This window comes from Solanum dulcamara, chromosome 6 (genome assembly GCF_947179165.1).
Source record: "Solanum dulcamara chromosome 6, daSolDulc1.2, whole genome shotgun sequence".
In the NCBI taxonomy this organism is placed as follows: Eukaryota; Viridiplantae; Streptophyta; class Magnoliopsida; order Solanales; family Solanaceae; genus Solanum; species Solanum dulcamara.
Window position 1 is genome coordinate 15,094,887 of NC_077242.1, and position 10,985 is coordinate 15,105,871.

Sequence of the window (10,985 nt, forward strand, 5' to 3'; positions counted from 1 at the left end):
CTAACGGAAAGAGTAGAGAAGAAACAAGGTTGCATTAAATCTACATCCAAAATTACTATTTTACCCCTGCATAAGTAAGCTAAAGGACAGTTCTATCCTTGCTCGTCCTGCTCTTCACATTTCTATATAGTAGTAATATTAACCTGGATGGATGGAATACCTATAATTATGGGCTTCTTTCATGATTCTCTCCCGAATGCCATCAACACTTGGAACACATAATCTTTCTTGATATCTCAACACTCCATCTCCCCCTTTGGTAAAATCCATTATCTTCTGCTGGTGAACCTCATCCTTCAGTTGAAGAAGAATGGGATCCTGATCTTGCTTTTCTTTCACCTCTGCAACTAGAGATGATTCAGCTTCATTTCGGACTATTGTACCACCCTCACTAGAGTCAATAAGTTGAACTCCCAAACGTGCAAGTCTATGCACTTCCTTTGCCAACTCTTTCTTTTCCTCTTCCACATGGGCCGTACTCCCTATGGATAACCTGCCAAGAGCATCGACAACTACGTTTGCTTTACCTGGGTGTTAGAGAATGCTTATGTCATAATCCTTGAGCAACTCTAGCCATCTCCTCTGCCTCAAGTTCAACTTCTTCTGGCTGAATACATACTGCAAGCTCTTATGATCTGTGAATGCATCCACATGTACACCATAAAGATAGTGACGCCAGATCTTAAGAGCAAATACCACAGCTGCCAACTCAAGGTCATGAGTGGGGTAGTTCCTCTTATGAGTCTTAAGTTGCCTGGAGGCATAGGCAATGACCTTACCTTTCTGCATCAACACACATCCCAACCCAATGCTAGAAGCATCACAATAGATTACAAAACCATCCGTTCCCTCAGGTAGGGACAGTATTGGAGCAATAGTCAATCTAGCTTTCAACTCCTAAAAGCTTTTCTCACAAGCATCAGACCATTGAAACTTAGCCTTTTTCTGAGTCAGTTTAGTCAATGGTGAGGATATGGAAGAAAATCCCTCAACAAACCTCCTATAGTAACCAGCCAAACCTAAAAAACTCCTTATCTCGGTTGGAGAGGTGGGTCTGGGCCAGTTCTTAACTGCCTCAATCTTTTGAGTATTAACTTGAATTCCATCACCAGATATAATATGGCCTAGGAAAGCTACAGACTCAAGCCAAAACTCACACTTCAAAAACTTAGCATACAACTCCCTCTCCTTAAGAGTTTGAAAGACAATCCTAAGGTGATTAGCATGCTCACTCTTGCTTTTAAAGTAGACCAAAATATCATCGATGAAGACAATCACAAACGTATCCAGGTGTGGCTTGAATACACAGTTCATGAGGTCCATAAAACCTGCAGGAGCATTTGTCAATCCAAAGGACATAACAAGAAACTCAAAATGACCATAGCAGGTTCGGAAAACCGTCTTTGGGATGTCACATTCTCTCACTTTCAACTGATGATATCCTGATCTGAGGTCTATCTTAGAGAATCATGTGTCACCCTGAAGTTGGTCAAATAAATCATCTATTCTAGGGAGAGGATACTTGTTTTTTATGGTGACCTTGTTCAGTTGTCGGTAATTAATACACATTCTAAGGGACCCATCTTTCTTTCACACGAATAGGACAAGAGCGTCCTAAGGTGAGACACTTGGCCTAATAAATCCCTTATCTAGTACGTCTTTCAGCTATTCTTTCAACTCTATCAACTCAGCAGGAGCCATCCTATAAGGAGGAATGGAGATAGGTTGTATATCAGGAAGGACATCAATACCAAAGTCTATCTCTCTATCAGGAGGTATTCCGGGGAGATCCTCAGGAAAGACTTTAGGAAACTCATTTACAATGAGAACTGACTCAAGAGATGGAGCCTGATCATTAATATTTTTGACTCGGACTATATGATATATGCATCCCTTAGAGATTAACTTTCTGGCCTTTAGGTAGAAAATAAATTTACCCTTAGGTACTACAGAACTCCCCTTCCACTCTAAGATAGGCTCATTTGGAAATTGAAACTTGACAATTTGGGTCCTACAATCAACTGAGGCATAACAAGCATAAAGCCAGTCCATGCCAAGAATTACATCAAAATCAACCATGTCAAACTCAACTAAGTCAGCCATGGTATCCATGTGATATATTGACATAGTACAATCTCTATAGACCCTCTTAGCTAAGATAGACTCACCAACAAGAGTAGACATACTGAAAGGCTCAAGAAGACACTCAGGAAGGATCTCAAATTTACTAGCTAAGTAAGGAGTCACAAAAGATAATGTAGCACTGGGATAAAGTAATGCATACACATTAAAAGAAAGGACTCGGAGCATACCAGTAACAACATCAGGTGCATTCTCTTGGTCTTGGCAACTATCCATAGCATACAGATGGTTTTTCCCCCACCTACACTTGAAGCTGCACTTCTCTGATTACCTCTATTCTGTGAAGCTACAGAAGAAAATTGAGCTCTATTACTTCTATTTCCCTGTCTCTTTGAAGGACACTCATTCTGGAAGTGACCTGTCTTTCCACATTCATAGCAAACATTGGTGGTCATACGATACTCTCCCAAATGGAGCCTCCCACATCTAGCACATGGTGGTTTCCCTCTAGAATCTTGAGCCACACTTAATTGGGACTGAAAACCCTGAGCTTGGAAGTTTTGGTGACTCAACAACCTCTAATCTTACCTGGTATTAGGTGTAAAAGCATTTGTAGAGAAAGGTACATAATTAGAAGACCTCTTCTGAAAGAAGGACTTGTTACCCTTCCCTTGCTTCTGCTCATTCTCATGCCCAGCAGACTTAGACTTCTTGCTTAGGTGTTCTTCTCGGTCCCTTTTCTTATCCTCCTCAACCTGCTGAGCATACACAATCAATCTAGAATAATCCATGTCAGAAATCATTAGCATTGCCTTACATTCTTTCTTTACATGTTTGCCCAGGCTAGAGACAAACTTCCTCATCTTGGCCCTTATATGAGGAATCATTTCTGGGGCATATTTTGACAACTGAATAAACTTCAAACTTTACTCTTTTACAGTCATACTCTCCTGCTTGAGGTTCACAAATTCCTCAATTTTTTTTCACGTAGCTCTTGGGGAAATAAGTTATCAAGGAATGCTCTTTCAAACTCATCCCAAAGAGCAGGCTCTGCATCCTTACCTCTACTTTCTTTCCACTGATTATACCAGATATTTGCCATATCCTTGAGCTGATAGGACACCAACTCAACCCCCTCGATCTCTGTAGCATGCATCGCTTATAGTATCTTCCACATCTCATCAATAAAATTTTGGGGGTCTTTATCAACCTTGGAACCCGTGAAGACCAACGGATTCATTCTCAGAAAATCTCTAATCCTCGTAGTAGCAAACGACTCTTGATAACTAGAGCTAGGAAATGGTGAACTTTGGCAACTATTTCGGGCAGCCACCAATTGGGTGAGCATAGCAATCGCTCCTCGAAAATCTTCCTCAGAAGTAGGAGTGGTCTAAATAGTAGGTACTTGGGGTACCTTAGTAGACCTTGCAGGTTGGCCCCTAGTTCTCCGTGGAGGCATCACTCACTGGAGAACTTCAGTGCTGGCAGCGTTTGTCTAACTAGCTGAATGTTTAGGAGGCATATCTGAAATGTGTAAACACACGAATTAGAAAAAAAGTTGTTATAGAGTTAAAATCTATCGCACGAACTCAGATATAAAAGAAGTGAGATAATTCCTAATGTCTTATAGCCTCCTGATTATAAGTGTGGTGCACAACACACCCATAAGCAAGACTCTACTAGACACGGCTTCATAGACACCCTAAGACTCTTAAACCTGGCTCTGATACCAAGTTTATCACGTTCTGAGAGAGTACCCTAGGCGTGACCGGCACTCAGAAACCATCTCTGGCTTCCGAGAGAACTACTTGGTCTCATTACTCATTTGTTCATCAGTGAAAGACTTAAGAATACTAATGTGGGCTTTTCATCATCAACATCAAAGGAAAATAGATAATTCTTAGAAGAAATAGTTTCTAAGGAGAACTACTCTGATTACATCATTAAACTCTGTCTATGAAGCCTCTAATACTCTTAGATGGTGCCAATGACATGCCCATGGCTACCTTAAAAGAAACATAATACTCAAAAATAATAAAAGGATAAAGAGTTCCTTCGAATACAAGAAGGACTCACCAAATAGCTAAAAAATAATAATCTTCAATGATACGCCTGTTAAGGATATCTAACACCTGTATCTGCATCATAAAATAATGCAGGTCGAATGACGTTAGTACATGAAATGTACGAGTATGTAAAATGGCAGGAAGTTAAGGACATATATCAAGAAATTCCTCTCAGGAAAACTCAGCTCAGAACTCAACATTAATATGTAATGCAAAAATAATAATAAGAAATGCTTACTCAGTTGGGATTTTCTCTAACCGACAACCATCACTTATGAGCTAGCGATGATACAATGAAGCGATGTCGTTGCCATATCCATCCTATACCTTGCCAGGATAAAGGATATTACCATCTTGGATCCACTCATCAAAGTCCTCTTTTTGGGACTTAAGAGGCATAGCCTCCATCCTACGCTGGCTACGTAGTTCTAGGGTTTGAGTCATTTAAACTCTTACCTAACTCGGTGCTCAATACTACTCCCAAAGTATGTGCTCATATTAATCTCATCATCTAGTCTCATTGGACTTTAATTTAAATCATCAAACTCATCTCATTACCTTTTCATCAATCATTATACTTTAAAAACATCATTTACATCTCATCAAAATATCTTGCTCAAAACATCATTTACTCAAATTCATTTAAACTCAACTCTTTTGCTCTTTCAAAACTCAATAAAATACATATATAGTATTGTTGTAAAAATAAACTAAATTTTGTACAATAAGGCGAAGAGAAAGAAAGGAGAAACAGAGGATTGCCGTGTATCTATTTCACTTTGTTCTCTCTTTTTTTCTATCTATGTTTTTCTGCAAACATTACACAAAGAATAGGCTATATTTATAGCCATGAAATATAGTAAAAACTTAGTGGGCAACTTTCCCACTTTCAGTGGGCCCCACTTGGGAAAAAGACACACACTAAGACATCCATTATCCACCATAATTTAACACTCCCCCTTGGATGTCTAAAAAAAAATTCTAGTAAAAAAAATAAATAAATATATAGAGAGTTATTCTGAACATCCATAGACGATGTGCCTCGTTAAAACCTTACTAGAAAAAACCAAGTGGGAAAAAGCCTAGTGAAGGAAAAAGAGTACACACATCTGGTAATACACCTTGATTGCCGCCTCATTAAAAACCTTACCAGGAAAATTTAGTGGAACAAAACCTTGGTTAAGGAAAAAAGAGTGCAGCGCATATTTTACTCCCCCTGATAAAAACTTTATTTGATGTTTTGGAGATGACGCATTCCAATCTTATATCTCAGCTTCTCAAAAGTTGATATTGGTAATGCCTTTGTGAATAAATCTGCAAAATTATCATTTGAACGAACTTGTTGTACATCAATATCACCATTCTTCTGAAGATCATGTGTGAAGAATAATTTTGGTGAAATATGTTTCGTTCTGTCTCCTTTTATGAAGCCACCTTTTAATTGAGCTATGCACGCGACATTGTCTTCGGATACAACTGTGGGTACTTTAACATTATTTTTCAGGCCGCATCTTTCTTTGATGAACTGTATCATCGATCTTAACCACACACATTCTCTACTTGCTTCATAAATTGCTATTATTTCAGCGTGATTCGAAGAAGTAGCAACAATAGACTGCTTTGTTGATCGCCATGATATAGCAGTTCCTCCGTGTGTAAACAGATAGCCTATCTAAGATCGAGCTTTATGTGGGTGTGATAAATAACCTGCATCTGCATAACTAATAAGGTCTGCACAACCTTTATTAGTATAAAATAAACCCATATCAATAGTACCCTTCAGGTATCGCAAAATATGTTTGATACCATTCCAATGTCTTCGCATTGGGGATAAACTATATCTTGCTAGCAAATTAACAGAAAATGTTATATCAGGCCTAGTTGCGTTAGCAAGATACATAAGTGCACCAATAGCACTGAGATATGGTACTTCAGGACCAAGAATTTTTTTATCCTCTTCTGGAGGTCGAAATTGATCCTTTTCCACTTCAAGTGATCGAACAACTATTGGAGTACTTAATGGATGTGCTTTGTCCATATAAAATCGTTTTAAGATTTTTTCAGTGTAGGCAGATTGATGGACAAAGACCCTATCTGCTAAATGTTCAATTTGCAGACCTAAACAAAGTTTTATCTTTCCAAGGTCTTTCATTTTAAATTCTTTTTTTTAGATATTCATTGCCTTTTGGACCTCTTCAGGAGTTCCAATGAGATTTATGTCATCAACATAAACAGCGGGTATAAACTCTGATTCCGTTTTTTTTAAAATAAAAACACATAAACAAATAACATCATTAATATAGCCTTCATTTATTAAGTACTCACTTAGGCGATTATACCACATGCGCTCTGATTGTTTCAGACCATATAATGATTTTTGCAGTTTTATTGAGTATATTTCTTAAGACTTTTTACATGCTTCAGGCAATTTTAATCCTTCTGGGATTTTCATATAAATTTCATTATCAAGTGAACCATAAAAGTAAGCTGTAACTACATCCATTAGATGTATTTCAAGATTTTTATGTACAGCTAAACTGAGGAGGTATCGAAATGTTATTCCATCCATAACGGGTGAATATGTTTCTTCATAGTTGACTCCGGGTCTTTGAGAGAATCCTTGTGCAACAAGGCGTGTCTTGTATCTTATAATTTTATTTCTCTCATTTCGTTTTTACACAAAAACCCATTTATAGCCAACTGATTTTACACATTCAGGGGTTTGGACTACTGGTCCAAAAACCTCACGTTTAGCAAGCGAGTCTAATTCTGATTGAATTGCTTTTTTCCATTTTGGCCAATCACATCTACGTCGACATTCTGCGATGGATTTAGGCTCAAGACTTTCACTATCTTGCATGAGGTTAATTGCAATATTATATGTAAAAATATTATCCACCGTAATTTTCGATCAATCTAGATTTATCTCATCCCCAGTAGAACTTATTAAAAGTTCTTCATTCACTTGATTCTCAGGTTCACTGATTTCTTCAGGAATATCAGGAGTACTCAAATCTTGACCTTTTGCAGAAGGTTCTTGTGTAGTATCATTTTGATTATTTCTTATACTTCTCTTTCTAGGATTTTTATCCTTTGGTCCTAATGGTCTACCACACTTCAGGCATGTTTGGGATTCAGAAGCTATGATACTAGTAGATGGTCCTTTTGGGACATCAATCCAGATAGGCACATTCACTGTAGGGATATGTGACTTAGTTATCCGTTTTAAATCAGTAAATGTATCAGGCATTTGATTTGCTATTTTCTGTAAGTGGATGATCTTCTAGACCTCTTGTTCACATGTGCGGGTACGTGGATCAAAATAAGATAGTGATGAAACTTTCCACACAATTTCTTTTTGGGGTTCCTTTTTCTCTCCCCCTAATGGTGGGAAAGTTGTTTTATCAAATCGACAATCTGTAAATCGAGCAGTGAATAAGTCTCCAGTCAACAGTTCAAGGTATCAAATTATAGAGGGTGAGTCAAATCCAACATATATGCCCAACCTTTATTGAGGGCCTATTTTTGTACGTTATAGTGGTGCTACAGGCATGTATACTGCACAACTAAAAATTCTTAAATGGGATATATTTGGTTCATGACCAAATACTATTTGTGACGGAGAGTATTTATTATAATGTGTCGGTCTGAGACGTACAAGTACTGCTGCATGTAAGATAGCATGACCCCAAACAGTAATTGGCAATTTTATTTTCATTAGTAGAGGTCTTGCTATCAATTGTAGGCGTTTTATAAATGACTCTGCAAGGCCATTTTGAGTATGAACATGAGCAACAGGATGTTCAATTTTTATCCCAATTGATAAGCAATAATCATTAAATGCTTGGGATGTAAATTCTCCAACATTATCAAGGCGAATAAACTTAATTGGATAATCTGGGAATTGCACCCTTAATCTTATTATTTGTGCCAACAATTTTGCAAACGTCAGGTTGCGGGATGATAAGAGGCACACATGAGACCATCTAGATGATGCATCTATTAGGACCATAAAATATCTAAATAATCCACTAGGTGGATGAATAGGTCTACATATATCTCCATGTATACGCTCTAAAAAGCCAGGAGATTTGATGCCAACCTTCAGGGTCGATGGTTTGGCAATTAATTTTCCTTGATAACAAGCAGCACATGAAAATTCATCATTTGTAAGAATTTTCTGGTTCTTTAACGGATGTCCAGTTAAATTTTCAAGAATTCATCTCATCATTATTGATCTAGGATGACCTATTTGATCATGCAATAGCACAAATATATTTGGATCAGTAAACTTCTGGTTTACCATATGTGCTTTAATTGCACTAATTTTTGCATAATATAAGCCAGACGACAAAGTTAGTAATTTTTTTAAAACATATTTCTGGCCTGAGACACTCTTGGTTATACCAAGATATTCAATATTCATTTTATTTAGTGTCTCAACATGATATCCATTTCTGCGGATATCTTTGAAACTTAACAAGTTTCTAGGGGATTTAGAAGAAAATAGTGCATCTTCTATAATAATTTTTGTCCCCTTAGGCAGAATTATAGTAGCTCTTCCAAAGCCTTCTATCATTTTTGAATTACCAGAAATTGTAGTAACATTTGCTTTTCTTCTTAGCAAGTTAGAAAAATATTTCTCGTCTTTAAATATAACATGGGTTGTTCCACTATCAATTACATAAATATCCTCGTGATTGGTCATTGATCAAAATAAAATTTGAGGCATTTTCATATTTTCTTCAATAAGAAATAAAATAAGTATTTACAGATAAAAAGAAAAATATTTACATATTATTAGTTCTATCAATATTCATATTATCGTTTGAAAAATTAAAGAAATCAGCTACATCTAAATACATGGGCTCAATATTATCTTCAGAGATAAAATTTATCTCTGGATTATTTTCTGCCCTTTTTAATGATGCCTGATATAGCTGAACCAGACGTTTTGACGATCGGCAAGTCCGACCAGTGCCCCATACCTCCACATCTATGACATACACTTTCTGAATTTTTCTTAGGTAAAGCTTCTGGCTTTTTACCCTGCATTTTATATTGCTGATCATTTCTCGGTGCCAGCCGAGTATCATGATTATAATTTCTTTTTCTCCCATGACCATAACCACGACTGGGGCCATGACCTCTTTCTCGTTGGTTATAATTTGTCTGATTCACTTCAGGGAGTGGCAAAGAACCAACTGGCCGACTATCATGATTTTTCATTAATAATTCATTATGTCTTTCAACAATAAGAAGGTGAGAAAGTAATTCAGAATATTTTTTAAATTCTTTTTCGCGATATTGCTGCTGTAGGAGTATATTCACGAGTGGAAATGTAGAGTATATCTTTTTAAGTTTATCTTGCTCAGTGATTTCTTCTCCGCATAAATTTAACTGAGCTATAATTCTAAACAGAGCAGAATTATATTCAGTTATATTTTTGAAATCCATTAATCTCAGATTTAGCCAATCATGACGAGCTTGTGGAAGCATGACCAATTTCAGGTGGTCATATCTTTCTTTTAAATTTTTCTACAATTTAAGGTGGTCCTTTAATGTAAGATATTGTAATTTTAGCCCCTCATCAAGATGGTGACGGAGAAATATCATGGATTTAGCACGGTCTTGATTGGATGCCGTCAGACCCATTGATTCTAAATAAATTTTGGTATCAAGTGTCCATGATGAGTAGCCTTTTTCAGAGATATCAAGGGCAACAAATTCAAGTTTGGAAATATTTGCCATTTTATGAAAATAAATTTAAATAAATTTTTTACCACTTTTGTTACCTTAAAGAAATAGTCGGAGCTTCGTGCTGATAACGTATTGTAAAAATAAACTAAATTTCATACAATAAGGCGGAGAAAAAAAAAGGAGAAACAGAGGATTGCCGTGTATCTATTTCACTTTGTTCTCTTGTCTTTTCTATCTATGTTTTTCTGCAAACATTACACAAAGAATAGGCTATATTTATAGCCATGAAATGTAGTAAAAACCAAGTGGACAACTTGCCCGCTTTTAATGAGCCCCAATTGGGAAAAAGACACACACTAAGACATCCATTATTCACCATAATTTAACAAAAATTAATTTGAAATGATATTTTTTTATATTATGTAAATATATATGAACCCACAAATAAATAAAATTCGTAATCTAACTTATTTAAATAAATTTACTAGTATAAAACTATAAATATAAAATATAAAATCAAGAAAATAAAAAAAATATTAAAAGTATTTGAGAGGTACTTTTGTCTTTACATATTTAATCACATGGTATTAAATCTTATGTATTACTAATACCAACAAATGAAAGGTATTAGTTATACACCATATAATACCTTGTAGGGTGTAATAACTAATACATGTATTAGTTATACACAGGCCCAAAATTTTTACCAAACATAGTATTAAATACTACCATACATAATACATGGACGATTTTTTAATACACCCTACCAAACGACCCCTAAGTGAGTTTATTTTTTTATTTTACAAGAACTTAATGGTCTGGATAGGTATGAATGATTAATATTTATAACAACATTTTAATATCATTAAAATGTCTATTTAAGAAGTATTTGTACAAAGATGACAGACCATCGCTAGTCCATATACTTTCACCCACCACCACAAATAATATTTCAACCACAATTACCATTACTTTCATTCACCATCACCCACCCATCCACAACCACCATTCTCATTCCAACCATAATTAGTACCGTTAATCACCAAAATCAATCGTCATCATCGTAGTCATTCCTTGTAATCATCAGTACCACCAATCATTATTATATTGGCTAATTACTATCGATAATTATCACCA